The sequence below is a fragment of the Mandrillus leucophaeus genome, unplaced genomic scaffold, assembly GCF_000951045.1.
Source record: "Mandrillus leucophaeus isolate KB7577 unplaced genomic scaffold, Mleu.le_1.0 Scaffold353, whole genome shotgun sequence".
Taxonomy (NCBI): Eukaryota; Metazoa; Chordata; class Mammalia; order Primates; family Cercopithecidae; genus Mandrillus; species Mandrillus leucophaeus.
This window is the reverse complement of record NW_012103732.1, coordinates 3,894,576-3,914,447: the sequence shown is the minus strand read 5'-3', so window position 1 is coordinate 3,914,447 and position 19,872 is coordinate 3,894,576. Positions and strand designations below refer to the sequence as shown.

The 19,872-nt window shown below is 37.5% G+C and overlaps 1 long non-coding RNA gene across 1 annotated transcript in view; it reads right to left on the bottom strand.

Annotated features, from left to right (window-relative positions):
- LOC105546305 overlaps positions 1 to 19,872 on the bottom strand; it is a 162,435-nt gene that overhangs the window by 14,436 nt on the left and 128,127 nt on the right. The window contains exon 6 of the long non-coding RNA XR_001007074.1: positions 13,725 to 13,763. This is a non-coding gene — a long non-coding RNA (uncharacterized LOC105546305). The remainder of the gene's footprint in view (positions 1 to 13,724; positions 13,764 to 19,872) is intronic.

Here is a 19,872-nt window from a genome sequence, read left to right as displayed (position 1 = left end):
TGAAAAACAAAACACCCCAAATTTACTAGCTAAAACAACATTTTATTTAGTTCATAAGTCTGTGAATGGGCTGGGCAGTTAGTTCTGTATCAGCTGACACCCCAGAGAGATCAGGGGAAATCTGGGCTGACAACTGATTGCCCCTGGACTCTCCCATGTGTTTGTGATCAAATGGTGGATCAGCTGGTAACTAGATGATCTCACTCGCATGTTTAGCAGTTCGATGACTGTTGGCAAGAGCCTCAGTTCTTTTCTGGGTGACCACTCATCCTGCAGCACAGTAACCTGGGCTCACTGACAATACAGTCACAGGGTTCCAAGTGCAGAAGCCCCAGTGCATTAGTCTCTGCGCTGTTTGCTAATAATCCACTGGTCAAAGCAAGTCATATGATCAACCCAGATTCAGTATGGAGAAAGAGACTCCACCCCTTAATGGATGGATCTGCAATGTCACTTTGCCAGGAGTTAGAAGCAGGAAAGGGAAATTGGTGACTGTTTTTACAATCAAACAACCCTTCCCATCCACCAAATATGCCAGGCATATTCACACACATGCTCCTGCTGTTCCCATCACTTAAAATGAACTCTCAACTTCCTCCTGTCCTTCTGGAAAATCCTTATTGCTTGTCCTTCAAGGCTCTGATCAAATACAGCATTCCCTGACACCTTCCCTCAAGGCATAATTAATTATTCCCTCATATGTTCCCATGATCCCTTGCATTGCCTCTATTATATCATTTAGTGAATTGTATTATAGTTATTTATAATGTCTTATACAGTCTTTCTCCTTAAATAGACTGTCTTTGTACCACCAGCATCTAGCACAATGTCTGGCAAAGAACAGGCATTCAATAAACGTTTAAGAAATTAAATTAAATTAATTTAAAACAAAGATTAAAGTCTCCCTGGAATATGCCTACATTAAAACAGATTTAAGGTGCAAATACAAAACTGGCCTCATGAGTTAGCAGAACTAATTAGATCTATCTCACCTATTTTTTTTTTTTTTTTTTTTTAAGATAGAGTCTCGCTCTGTCATCCAGGCTGGAGTGCAGTGGTGCCATCTTGGATCTTGGTTCACTGCAACCTCTGCCTCCCGGGTTCAAGGTATTCTTGTGCCTCAGCCTCCCAAGTAGCTGGGATTACAGGTACATATCACCATGCCTGGCTAATTTTTGTATTTTTAGTAGACACGAGGTTTCACCATGTTGGCCAGGCTGGTCTCAAACTCCTGATCTCAAGTGACCCTTCCACCCTGACCTCCAAAAGTGCTGGAATTACAGGCGTCAGCCACCACACCCGGCCCACCTCATCTCATTTGAAGAGCACCAGGCAGGGCAATGCTCCGAGCCAAAAGCATTTTTTCCTGTGGGACTGGCACAAAGCCTGAACTTCCAGCATAATTTATTCAAGGTCTGAATATGTTTTGATGTAATACAAACAACATAGGTTCTGGAGTCAAAAATACTACTAGGACTCAAAACCTAACTACATGTGTGATACTGACAATTCATTTTGTGCGTGTCTCTGCACTATTTTTTTCATCCATACAATTATCTGTGTTGCAGTAACCCATGTAAAGCAGCTAGCACAGTACCTGCCATACACCCAACACTTATATCAAATCACGAAGTCTCCTGTTTAAAAAGCAAATGCCTCTGGCAGGGGGTAACCGCAAGCCCTTTTTATTGCCATCTGAGGAGAGTGGGAAAAAGGTAAAAGAAAGAAGAGTGTCAAAGAAAAGAGTGGCAGATAAACAACTTCACAGTTTTACTGAGAGCTGGACTTGTGGCTAGTAATTAAACAGTTACATCCGTTTTTAGAGACCCTACCAAGTAATAAAAGGCTCCCCACCTAGGGCATATAATGACCATTTCTGGTAATACAGGACTTGGGAACTGCATAATTTAGGACTCTGGGACTTGCATAATTTTTGCTGGGCATCAATATGTCCATACTTGCATAATTTTTCTGGGCATTGATATGGAATCACCATTTATAAGTATACCTAGGCAAGACTACTGAAGAGTTAGTTAAGGAAGAAACGGAGTTATTTAAATGTTACTCTGATCTTTTTCATGTATAATCCTTTGCCCTTGTCCTTCATTTAAAAGGGGCAACTGTAATTGTAGTAAACAAATTTTTTCCTCCCTACCTAAGGATACAATTTTTTTTAATGAGAAAAATTTAAAGAACACTACAAAACACACAATTATAAACTGTAAATTATATCACTTCTAAAGGAAATGTTGCCACTGAAATCAAAATAAAATGAGTTTTAGACACACTTATATCGTTTCAAAGTAAAGCCAAGTTTTAATAAAATGTTTAATTTTCCAAAATCCAAGCAGGAACTCCTATGAGAAGTCCCTATACTTGTCCCTCCTGAGGCTGTTCTCACATCTCAGTGACAACCCTGAAACACTTCTGCACTTTGGGAGCACTAAACCAATCTACTGTTCACATCTAGCCCTGTAAATGAGACTCCACTGTTACCCATGATCTTTCACCCCAGCTACATTATAAACTTCCTGGTACCCAAGATTCTGTTTTCTGTATTTTCCTAGTCCACCTCTCCCTACCCTCAGCACCCAGATTTGTACTCAATAATTGTTAATTCATGGCTGACAAGGAAATGTATAAATAGCACTTGCTGACAGTAAATTCTTTGGTCTGTCCAAGTTCAGACCAAGACCTCTAAAGATCCTAAAGACTGAAATGACTATGGTGCCCCACATTCACATGTAAATTAAAAAAATACTAAACTATAAAGGACAAAATTTACATGTATGTTTTTAAATTAAAATAGTTTCTAATGGCAAAATTCTAGGTAAGTTCATCAAAGGCTGAACTCTTCTTCATTCTTTTCCCTCCCCATTGTGAGAGCATACATGTGTATGTGAAAGAGAGAGAAAGAGAGAGAGAGAGAGAGAGGTCGGGGGAGAGGGAGCGAGGGAGGATGAATGTGTCTGTGACTTCCAGCACTTTGTCTGCTGTAGGGTACTCCAATTCTGGGTCCACTTCATAAACTATATCAAAATACTAAATATGGTTATGGATGCTATACAGTATAGAATGAGAAATCAAATAATTGCCTAAATCCATATGCATATTTGCTTTTCTCTTGTTAAGTATCCAAATTCTATTTCAGGTTTGTAGTAAGACAGCTTAATATAATATAAATAGAAACAATGTAATATATTGTTTCACCTGCTCTTACAATTGTATTATGGTTGTGTGTAGAAAAGGAGGTACAGCAAATGATTGTCAGCAAATCACTCATAAAAATGTGAGAAGCCCAAGTTATTTGCATTTTATTTCATTAGACACCAATATTTGATAAAAGCAACAAGCACCAAATTATATTAATATAAATCTTCCATAATGTTCACAGCAGTCACAAAGTTTTAAATACAGATGCTAATTACAGTGCCAAATCAAAACTACCATATTTCAATTAAAACTATTTTCACTTGTAATGTGATTATCTTATTCATAGTAACAGATATTAATATTTCTATCAAACCTGAATGGGTTGTGCTTAGCCATAATTGTTCCAATGGATCTGTTTCCACTCTTGTATTTTAAAATGCAAGTGTGCTCCTTATATAAGAGTTAGTTTATCCTAATGTACCCAGGTAGACTCTTGTCTTGTAATAGAAAATGTTTGGATATGTAGGGAAATGGCATCAGAAAAATCAGGAAATGCTTGTGATTGTATAGGTACTTCATTTCTGATTATATAAGTATTTTTAAAACAGTAAAATATTTAAACCCTATACTTGCATTGAAGTACAGCTAGAATGCAAATTTAGTAATAAAACTGAATAATTTAGCAGCTTGTTTTGTGATCAGGTCTGACTGGTCCTCTCTAAGACGTATCCAATTTTTTAAAATTCCCTTTGTGGCTTTGAACTAGGAATGGAGTGCATATTATGTCCATTAAATAGGAAGCCAAAGATTACTTGAACAAATAATATTATGGCTTTGTAGAATGACTAATGGTCTTTGCAACGGCCCAGACTGGTTTCATCTTTCTTAAGATTTTATCACTGATTTGTTCTTAGTCATGTGCAGTCACTAAAGGCAGCAGAGGTAACAAGTGTTTGATGTATGATACTTGAGCCACTTTTGTCAGAGCTGCATTTATTTTTATGCTATATTCATTCTTGGTACTCTTATATTTACATGGTTCTTTCACTTTATTTTTTCTTGTTTCCAGTGATGGGTCAAACAGATACAGCAATTATAATAACACTAACCTCTAAAACTCTATAAAATAACAAATATCTACTTCCTCGCAAGGGATGACTTTCCATTGCAGATTAATAAATGACCACAGAAGCAAGCATCCTAATATAAGAGTTTAACTCTTTGTTCACTGCCATATTTGCACAGCTTACAAAATATCCCTTACCTTTTAGCATATATTATCAATTTCAATTCAATCCATCCTTTACAATCTGCAGCAAGTCACAGAAGTGCTCTTCTAGTTGAAAGGAAATTTCAAGGGAGGAGGGATGTGGAAAAACACATTTAATTTATTCTATTGAAAGGGGACATTCTAAATGGTTTCTGAGCTCTTTTGCATCTTCTTACACACTGCAAATCAGCTCAGATATCTTAATCAGTGGCTATAAACATATCCTTATCAGTAACATATTCATGAAAGATGGTATGTGTATGAGCTGCAAAATGTTTGGCAGAGACCCAAGAATACAAAAGAAAGAATATGGTAAAGAATTGATGGAATATCTTTGTGTTTCAACCCTATTCATTCTGGGAATTTTCTATCATCTCTTTTTGTTCCATTTGGAAGGATAATAGACAAACCAACAGAATGTCAGGTTTCTGTGACTTGGTTTCATCTATATACAGTCACACATATTGTACAACGATCCAGGATGGAAGCATATCTGTACACACTGATGAATATAAGTACATAATATATACCTTCTTGTGTCTCTCTCTAAATTTTTCTATTCATGATATTATCTTATACAGAGTTTAGTGCTTTTCTGTTTTGACAATCTAAGCACTGTCTACACATTGTTTCACGAAATCAAGAGTAGTCCTTGACAATTAATTTTTGCAGTCAATGGTCTTCTCAAAATGGGCAACTCCCCTTGGAACTCAGGAGCCACAACAGCAGACTGTGTGAGTGAGGGAGCGAGACAATTCATTAGCCGATTCTGCAGCAACTCAGAGTGGCGGGGGATGTCAGCCCCTGCTCTGGTGCTTCAATACTAATGAGAGTCATTGCATATTCATAACCCCAAATACAGTCAGCTTCTTGTAAAAACTTTTGTCACCCAGGCTTCATGGCAAGAGCAAAGCACTGCACTCTTCGTGTCGTGGCACTTCCGCCAAGTGAGAGTGAGAGCAAGATTGATTGTTTTGCAACGCTGCCTGACGGGGAACTAAAAGATGCTGCCCCAAGGGTTCTAAAACTGCTTAGTTTGATTGCAAAGCTCCAAATAATCAAAGAAACAAAAAGGAGGCATTGGTGGTGAATGTGTGTGTCGATATATACATATACACACATATACACCATTACATTAAAAATATATCAAAAAATACTCCAAACAAGAAATTTGGCTTATTCAGTATTCAGAGTAATTATCTGTTCGGAATGTAAAATTCTCACATCAATTCTTATTATGCTGAAAGAATGGTGTGCCCCAGTAAACTTGTTCTCATGTTGCAGAAATGCCATGGCATATCTTAATAGAAACAGATTTCTAAAACTGTCTGAAGTTTCCCGTCATTATCAATACCAAAGCTTAGTGAACTGAACCTGTCAGTTCTGCCAAATCTAGACCTACCTGGAATCCAATTTCTCAGGCACCTTTTTGTGTTGTCACTGTCTCCCTTGCTTTATCATCATCATCATCATCATCATCATCATTGTCATCATCATCATTACGATGAGTGTCCAGAAACGAGTCATCCGGTGTGCCTGCCAGGAAATTCTAAGGGGCCAGCACTATACCATTTGACCCCAAAATACCTCTGTTTGGGGTAGCTACCAGCATCCCCTGGAGTCAGAGAAGGGAAATATATGTTTCAGCACCCACTTTGAAAAAGCCTTGAGCATTTTTTCACTCGTAATGATGTCTTCAGCTGGAATGCCAGCACAGTTACACATTTTTCTGACAGGCATACAGGCTATAAACTACCCATAAAAATTAAATAAAACAGGACAGTGAAAGAAAACTTTCTAAATTTGATCACACTTGAGTTGTTAAAAGTTATTTTCAGATGCATAATGTGTATAAATATCTGCATAGCTAAAGACAAATCAGGACTACTGAGATGATGGTGGGGGGAGATGATGAGGTGTTGTGGGGGATGGGTCTCACCAAACTGTTTTATATCTTAGTCACAGACACAAGCTTTGAAAATAGACGGATTTGTGTTTATGATTGATTGAGGTAACTGATTATCCACAGATATTTTAAGTGTTGAGACATTAAATTGTCAGCTCTATCAGTTTGATTGCAGTAAAACATGAAAACATTGACTTTTGTCTAGTTAGAGAAATTTATTTTTCCCAGAATGACAATCCTTTAAGTAGATGCCAGGCAGCTTGCCAGATTTCCATGTCATACATTGAAGTTTGCAAATGCAACCCATATTTTCAAGTGCTTTTCAAGGTGCAATGAATGGTGCAGAGGTCTTTTGCAAATAGTCTTGTAATAAACAGAATCCTGCAGTATGCTTCATTCTGTAAACCCAAGAAAAGTATTTACTCATTTTGAAGACGAAAAACACATTTTTCTTTGTATCAATGAAGTATATGTTACCAGTGCTCTTCACTTACTTAAAGTATCTCTCAAAAATAAAATAACCCTCTTTGGACCATCACACTGTAAATGAGTTTGATTAATATGTTTTATAAGCCGGAAATAAATGCTCATCATAACTGTCAGTAACCTGACAGCTTTCAAAAGTCTTTGTTCCCAGAATGAGTAATTTTTCTGATCTTCTTTAAAATACCAGCCTAAAAGGAAGATGTTAAAATCAAGTAAATTCTACCAAAATTTGATTGCTGTTAAAGCAATCTTGTATTCTGAATCCCTGCATGCACTATATGCGTGTATACTACTTGACAAAATAAAAATACTACATCTTATTTATTATTATTTCTTGTTAGAACACTTGTGCTTTTCACTGGGCAGAACTGTGGTTCAGTGTTTAAGACCTAGTCCATTATAAGAATAAAAAATGAAAGATGTTATATATAGTCAATTGTTTTAGTAAAATTTGACTAGGAAATCATAACTAGACCTGATGATTTCAATGGAAACACCAGTCAAAAAGCAGACGTGGTCATTAATTCTACTGAAACACCAACATCTCTGTATTTGCTCCATATTTTCCAAGCACTTACCATGATCATTAAAATACAGAATGTTCCAAAGACCAGGGGACACCATTGAGCCCTCCATGTCTGAATTCTGCAGACAGCAGTAGATAATACCTGGTGCTAGGAAAGGAACACATAGACCGTACCTAAGTAGTTGAGCAAGGCTACACCAACTAGAACAACAAATGCTTCTTCCTGACTCCTTTAGCCAATCACTTGTGTTCTGGAGCATTGGGTTTGGTTACCCTTCTTATCGTATCTTAGAGAGCAAAGTAACTATTTTAAATGGTCATTAAACTATCCATTCCCCTATTTCTTCATTCCAACTACTGCTGATGCTTCATAGCTGTTCCCTGGCAGAAATTCACAAAGCACCCTGCCTGTATGCTGCCTACAATTCCAGCTTCTTTTGTCAGCATTGTTTTCCTCCTTAATTTGGTACTACCTGCTCTCATACCACGCCCACAAAGGTTTAAATTACAGATTTTCTCATATCTTTTTGTGTAATTTCTATTTTTCCTAATCTTTAAGAAAGGCTCATTTTATAATAGCGTATCACATTTGTCCATTAAAAGTCATTTTTCATTTTATTATTTTCCAAATAGCCAAGAAACCACAGGTTTTGTACATGCGATCACTGATACATTGTGAGCATTACTCCTCTTCTTGTTCATTTTGATATATGCATTATTTGACTTTTAATAAAGTATATTTTCATGCTTCACCTATGCCATGACCACCCCTTATAATTTCTGATACATTGTGGCAGTTTTGAAAACAAAGTTCCCTCATATCTTATAGAGTAATTTCCCCACTTTTGTTATATCTTATCTCTCAGTGAGATATAAAGTTTTAGTATTTAGCACACGAATTAGGTCAAAAGATAATTTATTTTCTTCTCCTTTGTTGGGTTTTTTCCTTTAAGGAAATTAGAATTCCCTTATAGTCAACCTAAAACAATCTATATGCTAATTACATGCCTATGATAATTCCATAATTCCAGTAGTTCCACATTGTTTTCTAGACCTTCAAATTATGTTCTTCTCAAAGTACTATACTGACTGGGGATTATGTTGTTAACTCTAAGAAACAAAGAAATGATACCTGGCTCAGGCAGGGTTCCTCTCTTTTGATGTAATGAATGCTATCTCCAAGTACAGTCACACATTGCTTAACAACAGGGATATGTTCTGAGAAATGCATCGTTAGGCAATTTCATCATTATGTGAACATCATAGGATGGACTTATACAAACCTATGACATTATGTAGCGCATGACTGTATATAGATGGTACCGACTCAGTACAAGTGTCAAAGTGGCCTGAAGTAGGATGCTTTTGACATTGCTCAATGCTTTTGACTGCTTCCTTGTCTATTCTGAATCATTTTTCATCTGTCCTCTAGCTTTTAAAGGTCACTATGACCTTGTCATTTAGTGAGAGGAGCCATCCTTACTATGATTATAAACTTAAATCATGCTGATCAGAGTTTCCACATTTCACTCCTTCCTATGCCTCATTTCAGTTTCATGTATTTACTTTTACCAAAAGTAAAATTTATTGCCGCTACTTAAAAATCTTCCTAATGACCTACATGCAGACTCCCTCACAATTCCCAGAGCCCTCAGGCCAAGTATAGACTTTGCCTTATTTTCTTCCATATGCTCTTTTTTTCCCATATGCTCTTTTTTTGGTGTCTATCGATACTTACCAATAATATCTGCACATTAGCAATATTTAAAATTAAAAGGACAAGTAGTCTCTTCTTACAGCTAATGAAATATTAGCGTGTCCTTTCTTATTACCTATAAAACTATTGGCTTTTGCCTTTTTTCATTGCTGGAAGGGATGATCAGTTTAGTGCAATGATCTTCAAATTATTTTCAGGGGTGCCCCAGGGTCCTTCTTAAAAGAAAACGGACGAAGAGGGGCACCAAACAGAAGGGGAGTTCCTGGCCCAATTCATCCAGCCCACTACCACATTTTGTTTCCAACTTTTTATTTTCAAATAATTTTAAACTTATAGAAAAGTTTCAGGCATTGTATAAAGAACTCCTGTATGTGTTTGACCCACATTGTTAACATTTTGACACAATTGCTATATCATTCTTTCTTGCCCTTCCCCTTCCCTTTCTCTTCTCTCTCTATGTATAACTTTTTTCTCTAAATTGTTTGAGAGTAAATTGCAGATACCATATTTCATTACCTGTAAGCAGTTCTGTGTGCCTTTCCCAAGAAAAAAGATACTCACTTACAGGGTCAAAGTGCAATAATCAAAATCAGGAAATTTAATATTGATATAATGCTATTATCTAATGTAATATGTAGAACTTATTTTAATTTTTCCAATTGCCCCCAAAATGTGCTGTATGGGCAATTTTTGTTTTTCTGGTCCAGAATCATCCTTTCCTTGTGTTTCACAACATTGACCTTTGTAAATACTACATGCAATTTCCTTTGTAAAAATCCCTCAATTTGGGCTTGTCTAATTTTTTTTATAATTAGATTTAGGTTACATAATTTTGACAGCAATATTATATAAATGATGTTGTGTTCTTCTCAGTGAATCACATCAGGAAGTATGTGATGTTGGTTTGTCCAATTATTGGCAATGTTAACTCTGATTACTTAAGTTGTTAAGGTGGTATCTACCTGGTTAGTCCACTATAAAGTTCTTTGTAATTAAAACCTATTTTATGCTTTGTAATTAAAAAGTAATTTACAGATAGATGCTTTTTAGAACCTTGTAAATATGCTGGTCTTCATCAGATTCTCATCCACTGGTTTAGCATCCACTGATAATCTGTTTAATGGTTATAGTGGTTGCAAAATGGTGATTTTCTAACATTATCATTCCTCCTACATTTATCAGTTAGTATCCTACTCCCTTACTTGTTTAAGTGTGAATTCATTTTTTTTATTTTTATTTTATGGATTGAAATCTATTATTCTCATTATTTTGCAACTCAAATTGTCTGAGTTTGGCCAGTGAGAAGCCCTTGGATCTGACTCCCATGGTTTTCTGACATGTCCCATCATAATTGGAGCTGTACTATCACTTTATTTGTTTTCTGATTTATTTCCAAGCAATGATTTTTAAGGTTTAAAATAGATTGTTCCACTATAACACTTTTCCCCCTATTTGCCTCATTTCAAGTCAAGTTTGTATAAATAGTACCTAGAAAATAGAGAAGACAATAAATGATAGTAGCCCCTTTGTTTCTATGACTACTTGGTCACCATACTGTTTCTGCAAACTACTGGGTATGCTCCTGCAGTAGGGCTTGGCACCCACCATACCCTCTACCTAGAATGCCCCTCCTGATGCCCCATCAAGGCTCACTCCCCCATTTCCTTCAAGTCATAGTACTATCATCCTCTTCTCAGGGAGGCCTTCTCTGACTACTTCATTATAGTAAAGCTCCTTTGATGATAACCCCTTCATTCCCAAGGTTTCATTCTAAAGTAAGACAATTGGTTTAACCGATCAATGGTTAAGTCACAAACATGGCATTAGCCCTTGTTGGATTATTTTACCATAGTGTATTGACAAACTCCATAAAATGCCTAATGGCATACACATAGTCCTTCTGGGTCATGAAAACAAAGTAGATGCTACCCACCCTACTGCTTCTGTCTTCCTTATTCAATACTATTCCCCATAGCACATCCAATTCTGTATCACTTTGTTATAGAATTAATCTAATGTTTAAAGCTGTTAGTATCAATAAATATGAAATCAAATGAAAGCATCAACGAACAAGGATAAAGTAGAACTATTTGTCTTTTCCTTTGAAACATTCTCTAAAAGAAAATCTGTTTAAATTGTAACACTCACCATTTGCTTTTCCAAAGTGTTTTAAAAAACAAACAGAAAACCCTCAACAATCACAGATAATAATCAACATCAAAGGGATACCCACAGCCTTTATGACTAGTCAAGTGCTTTAACTCAGTCATTCAGCACAGAAACTCACTTTTCCCTGAGAACATTCCCTCAACATACAATTCAAAGTGACTGCATTTCATCAATTAGGATTAAAGGTATCCTCACTAAAGTGCATAGCAAGTTCCATGACTCACTGAGTTTACCCAAAGCAAACTCAGTAAGTTATTACCATGTATTGCCAGTGTCTTAGTAGGTCTTCTTAAGTTTCTCAAATGACTTACCTAGTCTTTTTCTAAAACCACTAACATATTTCAGACATTCAAAAGTATATTATTTCCAACTGCTGTATTGAGGGCACATAGGATGGCTGACTTTTCCCCTCAGTGTCTGTTTTTCATTAAATTACTTAACAGAAATCTTTTAGGTTTTTGAGATGTTTCATGCTTCTGTATTGTGAAGCCAATACATTTGTCAACATAGTAAATAAGGAAATGTTCGCAAGCCACAAAATGATGAGGCACCTCACTGTATAAAATAATGGAATTCTACCAACATGTAATGTATTCCCAAGGGTAAAGGATGAACATTAACTGTACTTTAAATCCCCTGGTTACCTGGTCTACTTAGTGAAATTCTGGAGTGGTTTATACTCAAGGACCTAATGATACAACCTACAGGCCTAATTTACCTTCCAAGATGCCTGTTTTAGACACAGTAATATCTAGCTGATTTTAAGTGAAACTCATGATCTCAAAAAAAAAAATTAAATACCATGTAAATTCACTGGCCATTTGTTTCTTCATTATAATGTTAGCTATTCTCGGTATTCAACTGTTTAAGATAAAAAGCATACCACAGTATTTAGTCCTCTAACATACAAAGAAAAACTATATTCATCATACATGATAAAATATAACTTCTTGTTCTTGAGGTCTAGAACTGCACTGTCAAATATAGTGGTCGATAGCTACACATAGCTATTGAGCACTTGCAATCTATCAAGTCCAAATTGAGATAAGCTGTAAATGTAAGATACACACTGGATTTCAAAGATTTAGCATGAAAAAAATGTAAAATATCTGACTAATAATTTCATGTTGATTACATGTTGAAACAGTATTTTGTTAAACTGGGCTTAAAAGTATATTATAAAAATTAATTTCATTGCTTCTTTTAAGGTTTTTTAATGTGGCTACGAGAAATTTTTAAATTAGGTATATGACTCATATTTGAGGCTTGCATTTATCTTATTTCTACTGAAGAGGGCTGGTCTAGACTAAAAGCAGGCAAAAGTTACAGTTATAAGGCCAGTTCCATAGTGTGTTATAAACATACTGCCACTACACAACTCTCTCATTTTCTGAGATTGTTAGCAGATCATCAAACCTCATAAGCAGCAGAGGACTAAGCCTAGGTGAATTCAGTTTGTGATGAATAAAATTATAAATCTTACACATATTAAGATGCTATCATGATGTTTAATTAGGCAACACAGTAACTACCTGTTGTAACTATCTTACAAGCAACTATCATGTTATTAACATATCCAAAGTTTATATATTTTATTGTTTTATTATCTCATTTCTATAAATACTATACCAAATATCCTTAAAAACAGATTATTATCTACTGAATATCTTTATTTAGATATCATGGGCATTTCAAATTCATTATGTCCAAAACGGAAAGCATTCTCTTACTGTTGAGAGGTAATTGTCCATGGTGTTTTTATTTGTCTCTGAGTAAAGACAGGATATGCTTCTGGGTTAGAGAGTACATTTGTTTCCTGGCCAGCATAACAAAGATAGTGTCATCCTCCAGGATAATGATTTTGGGCAAGTTTGCAAGTAGCCTCTTATAAGATTGGGAGGACACAGGTCCACTGTGTATACAGCATCTATCTGGGCCTCACTCTGTATCATGGGACTTGGGGAATTCATAAAAGCATGAAGATCATGCTGCCTTTTTGCTTTGAGTAATAAACTGTCTAAATCTATCTAGGCTCATTGCTTCCTTCTCAACGGAATCTACAGAAGTGTGATGAGCCAGCCTAGCAGCTGACTGCTGCTTGAAACTGCTTGACACTCACTTTCCTTTTTACTTTCTCAATCTTTATACAAGCATCACTATGTACCCACTGCCCAAGTCAGAAACCTGACCATCAATCTTGACTCCTGACTCTCATTCACCAGGCCCCCCATATCCAGTCAATTGCCAAGTCCTAGTCATTCTATCCTCTTAATTTCTCTCAAACTATCTATTTATCTCCATTCCCACTACTTTAACCCTAGTTCAGGTCATTATCCTCTCTTACGTATATGCTTAATTTGTGCCACTACACCAGTGTTACCCCACTTCACTCTATTCTCCATACTGCAGCTGGAATGATCTGATTTTTCATTTCTTTGACCTCAGGATAAAGTCCAAGCTTCTTAGGATGACAAAGTATTTCAAAACCAGGACTTACATAGCATGTTTCTTGATATTCCATTTGTGACTGTTTCACCTGAGGGGGAAAGAGGGTGGAAGAGAAGGAGAAAACAAGAGATTAGTCCCACTTCTAACATAAAAGACTTGGGAGCAAAGGATAAACTGGGTGCTATGGCCTAGAAGGAGCACTTTAAGAGAGCTGAACCCTAGTGGAACTGCCAGAGTTCCTTTCTTCCTTATTCATATAAAGATTTGACGGTTACTATGTAAGGTAATGAATATGTAAACTACCTTGATTGTAATAATCATTCCACAATGTAAACATATATCAAAGCATGTTCTATATCTTAAATATATACAATTTTTATTCATCAATTATACCTCAGTAAAGCAGGGAAAAAAGATTTGAATCCGACTAAACTCAATGACTTCCTCTGTTAGAACTGGTAACCAAAAATTGACCCAACATAGCCACGAAGGACCATTATCACTTTACTCACTGCCAGCCACATTTATTCTGATGAAGAGAATGTGCCATCTGTAAGCAATATTACTTTCTTGTTATTAGATTTTTGAATGCACTATTTAAGGCCACATCTTTTCCTTTTAGTTCATGGCACCCAATATAAAGGCTTTTCTTTTAAAATGCCTGATGTTAAAAAATGCTGAACTCAGTTGAATCATGTAGATGGAATGCGGAAAGTTTAGACCAAGCCTCCATCCTCGTCTCTCATTCATGTTGTTTCCTCTGCCTTGAACATATTTTCCTGGTTTTTTGTCTGATTAAGCCCCTCTTCTTCATTACTTAACTTAAATTTTATCTCCTCCAGGAAGCCTTTCCTGACTCTCAAAGTAGCATTAGATGTCTTTCCTATGAATTCTCTTAGCATTTAATACTTGCTCATGTTTCAGCATTTAGTACACAGTATTTAAATGATATATTTGCTTATCTCCCCTAATAGACAGTAACCTCCTTGAAGACAATGTGTCTAACTCATTATTTTATCCCCAGTGGTAGCATCATGCCTAGCACATAACAGATACCCAATCAGTAATTATTCATTATAAATAGATAAATAATTAGATAAGTCTTTGGAAAATAAAAAAGGGAATTAAAATCTTTTTAAAAACGAGGAGAAGGAGGGGTTAGGCTGTGGAGTTTTTCTTATCTCTACCCACATTCTCTCTCTCTCCCCCTCAATCCTCTCTTTCTCTCTCTCTCTCTCTCACACACACACACACACACACGGATAATGATTTTCTAGAGCTGTGACCATAGGACCTTCTCTCTCTCTCTCTCACACACACACACACACACACAGAGACACACACACACACAAACAGAAAGTTAATTTTATGTATCAACTTGACTGGGCCATGGGGACCCAGATACTTGATTAAACATTGTTTCTGGGTATGTCTCCAAGGATATTTCTAGATGAGATTACTTTTGAATCAGTAGAGTAAAGCAGATTGGTCTCTCCAATGTGGATGGGCATCGGGCAAACCCATTGAAGGCCTGAATAGAATAAAAAGATTGAGTAAGAAGGAATTCTTTCTCTCTACCTATTTTCAAACTAGGACACTGGTTTCTCCTGCCTTCAGACTTGTACACAGACTGGAACTTACACTATTGGCTTTCTTGGTTCTCAGGCCTTCAGACTCCAGTTGGAACTATACACTGAGCTCTCCCTGGTCTGGCTTTCTCAGACTCCACAATCAAGTAAGCCAGTTTTTTATAGTAAATCTCTCACTCACTTACTCTGTCTCTGAAGATATCTACATCTTACTGGTTCTGTTTTTCTGAAGCACTTTAGTACACACACTGACATGCCACGTCACTGATGTTTTCCCTAATTTCAACAGCCTTCCCAGTCCTAGGTTTGCAGTTTCAGCACTACCAACTTTCATGAGGAAAGATAAATGCATTTTTTCAAATATATTCTTTTTCTCTCAACTAAGCCTCCAAACATTTCTTACAACTATAAAGGCCTGGATACAGCAACAATGTAGATCATCTTACTTTACTCCAAAAACCCAATAGGAAAATGTGTTTTAAACTTCTAAAATAAATACTAGACCATTTATTAACTATATGCTCCTAATATTCACTTTCTTACATTTTTACTAAACCTAATATTTCTTCACCTTTGAAAACTTTAGAGATAACATAAAATATTGTGATTACAGAAATCCATCATCTTGTTCATGTAAGGCAGAGTTGAATGTAATCTCTACATAAATCAAGTTTGTTTCCAGGCCAGGAGAACTAAGGTGGTGAAGATAGGATGACAGCTAAACTGGACAACTTGTTCATTAACTTTTTAGCATCAAAGATCTTTATCTTTGCCCACTATCCTTTCCAAAGACCTGAGGTACTGCTGGCCTCTGGTCCTGAATTTTGGAAACAGAAGCTTAGAATGCCGCTAAGGTTTCTTCCAAGATCTTATCTAGAGTGACCAACATAGCCCCTCAAAAAAGTCAAAGAAGAGAGACCTTCAAGTCAACTGCTGTACTATGGCAGGTTTCAAGGATGTCTGTTATCTCAACAGTGCAAACAGCTGAGGGAAATTCTGGTGGCCTGGAGGCCATTAGTCAGTTGCCCCCAATTTAAATTGTCAGTTTTCTTTGGCCACTATCTGAAATGAAACGATTTCAGAAAGATCAAGGTAGCTCAACTTTATAACCAAGTTCTTTTAGAATATAGAAAGCAAAGTTCTTAAACTTGTAGAGCATTCTACTTCAGAGTAAGAATAAGTATAACATCACTGTGGAGATAAATCTATGTTCTAGGAATGACTCTGCAACTTTAAAGTCTCCTGAGCCTTGGCTTCCTCTTTGTCATAAGAATTAGCTAAAAAACAATCCAATGTGCCTATAACATTACATAACATGTGTAGATGCTCAACAGAAGGCAGTTATAATTTTGAAAGATTCTCCATAAGAAGTTAGCAAAGTACAGCCTGCAGGGCAAACTACCCAATGCCTGTTTTTGTAAATAAAGTTTCATTGGAATACAGCACACTTATGACTACTTCTGGGCTACAATGACAGAGGTGAGTAGTAGAAAGAGTAATGACAGTTGTAACAGAGACCGTATGACCAACAAAACATAAAATATTTACTATCTGGCCCTTTATAGAAAATGCTTGCTAGCTGGGGGTGCCAAGATGGCCAAATAGGAACAGCTCCAATCTACAGCTCCCGGTGTGAGCAACGCAGACAGGTGATTTCTGCATTTCCAACTGAGGTACCGGCTTCATCTCACTGGGGCTTGTCAGACAGTGGGTGCAGCCCACGGAGTGTGAGCTGAAGCAGGGCGGGGCATTGTCTCACCTGGGAAGCGCAAGGGGTCCGGGAATTCCCTTTCCTTGCCAAGGGAAGCCATGACAGATGGTACCTGGAAAATCGGGATACCTCCACCCTAATATGCGCATTTCCAATGGTCTTAGCAAACAGCACACCAGGAGATTATATCCTGTGCCTAGCTTGGATGGTCCCATGCCCACAGAGCCTCGTTCACTGCGAGCACAGCAATCTGAGATTGAACTGCAAGGCGGTAGCAAGGCTGGGGGAGGGGTGTCCACCATTGTTGAGGCTTGAGTAGATAAACAAAGCGGCTGGGAAGTTCAAACTGGGTAGAGCCCACCGCAGCTCAAGGAGGCCTGCCTGCCTCCGTAGACTCCACTTCTCAGGGTAGGGCATATCTGAACAAAAGGCAGCAGAAATTTCTGCAGACTTAAACGTCCCTGTCTGACAGCTTTGAAGAGAGTAGTGGTTCTCCCAACACGGAGTTTGAGATCTGAGAATGGACAGACTGCCTCCTCAAGTGGGTCCCTGACCCCCGAGTAGCCTAACTGGGAGACACCTCCAAGTAGGGGCCAACTGACACTTCATACAGCCAGATGCCCCTCTGAGACAAAGCTTCCAGAGGAAGCATCAGGCAGCAACACTTACAGTTCTGCAATATTTGCTCTTCTGCAGCCTCTGCTGGTGATACCTAGGAAAATGGGGTCTGGAGTGGACCTCCAGCAAACTCCAACAGACCTGCAGCTGAGGGTCCTGACTGTTAGAAGGAAAACTAACAAACAGAAAGGACATCCACACCAAAACCTCATCTGTACATCATCGTCATCAAAGACCAAAGGTAGATAAAACCACAAAGATGGCGAGAAACCAGAGCAGAGGAGCTGAAAATTCTAAAAATCAAAGCACCTCTTCTCCTCCAGAGGAATGCAGCTCCTCGTCAGCAACGGAACAAAGCTGGATGGAGAATGACTTTGACAAGTTGAGAGAGGAAGGCTTCAGAAGATCAGTAATAACAAACTTCTCTGAGCTAAAGTAGGATGTTCGAACCCATTGCAAAGAAGCAAAAAACCTGGAGAAAAGATTAGACAGATGGCTATAAACAGTGTAGAGAAGACCCTAAATGACCTGATGGAGCTAAAAAGCATGGCATGAGAACTATATGACAAATGCACAAGCTTCAGTAGCTGATTCGATCAAGTGGAAGAAAGAGTATCAGTGATTGAAGATCAAGTGAATGAAATGAAGCAAGAAGAGAAGTTCAGAGGAAAAAGAGTAAAAAGAAATGAACAAAGCCTCCAAGAAATATAGGACTAAGTGAAGAGACCAAATTTACGTCCGATTGGTATACCTGAAAGTGATGAGGAGAATGGAACCAAGTTGGAAAACATTCTTCAGGATATTATCCAGGGGAACTTCCTCAACCTAGCAAGACAGGTCAACATTCAAATTCAGGAAATACAGAGAACACCACAAAGATACTCCTTGAGAAGAGCAACTCCAAGACACATAATTGTCAGATTCACCAAAGTTGAAATGAAGGAAAAAACATTAAGGGTAGCCAGAGAGAAAGGTCGGGTTACACACAAAGGGAAGCCCATCAGACTAACAGCAGATCTCTCAGCAGAAACTCTAGAAGCCAGAAGAGAGTGGGGACCAATATTCAACATTCTTAAAGAAAAGAATTTTCAACCCAGAATTTCATATCCAGCCAAACTAAGTTTCATAACTGAAAGGGAAATAAAATCCTTTACAGACAAGCAAATGCTGAGAGATTACATCACCACCAGGCCTGCTTTACAAGAGCTCCTGAAGGAAGCACTGTTTAACATGGAAAGGAAAACCGGAAGAGCCACTGCAAAAGCATGCCAAACTGTAAAGACCATCGATGCTAGGAAGAAACTGCATCAACTAACGAGCAAAATAACCAGCTAACATCATAATGAAAGGATCAAATTCACACATAACAATATTAACCTTAAATGTAAATGGGCTACATGCTCCAATTAAAAGACACAGACTGGAAAATTGGATAAAGAGTCAAGACCCATAAGTGTGCTGTACTCAGGAGCCCCATCTCACATGCAGAAACACACATAGGCCCAAAATAAAGGGATGGAGGAAGATCTACCAAGTAAATGGAAAACAAAAAAAAAGCAGGGGGTGCAATCCTAGTCTCTGATAAAACAGACTTTAAACCATCAAAGATCAAAAGTGACAAACAAGGCCATTAGATAATGGTAAAGGGATCAATTCAACAAGAAGTGCTAACTATCCTAAATATATATGCACCTGATACAGGAAAACCCAGATTCACAAAGCAAGTCCTTAGAAACCTACAAAGAGACTTAGACTCCCAGACATTAATAATGGGAGATTTTAACACCCCACTGTCAACATTAGACAGATCAACGAGACAGAAAGTTAACAAGGATATCTAGGAATTGAACTCGACTCTGCACTAAGCAGACCTAATAGACATCTATGGAACTCTCCACTCCAAATCAACAGAATATACATTCTTCTCAGCACCACATCGCACTTATTCCAAAATTGACCACATAGTTGGAAGTAAATTACTCCTCAGCAAATGTAAAAGAACAGAAATTATAACAAACTGTCTCTCAGACCACAGTGCAATCAAACTAGAATTCAGGATTAAGAAACTCAATCAAAACCGCTCAACTACATGGAAACTGAATAACCTGCTCCCGAATGACTACTGGGTACATAACGAAATTAAGGCAGAAATAAAGATGTTCTTTGAAACCAATGGGAACAAAGACACAACATACCAGAATCTCTGGGACACATTTAAAGCAGTGTGTAGAGGGAAATTTATAGCACTAAATGCCCACAAGAGGAAGCAGGAAAGATCT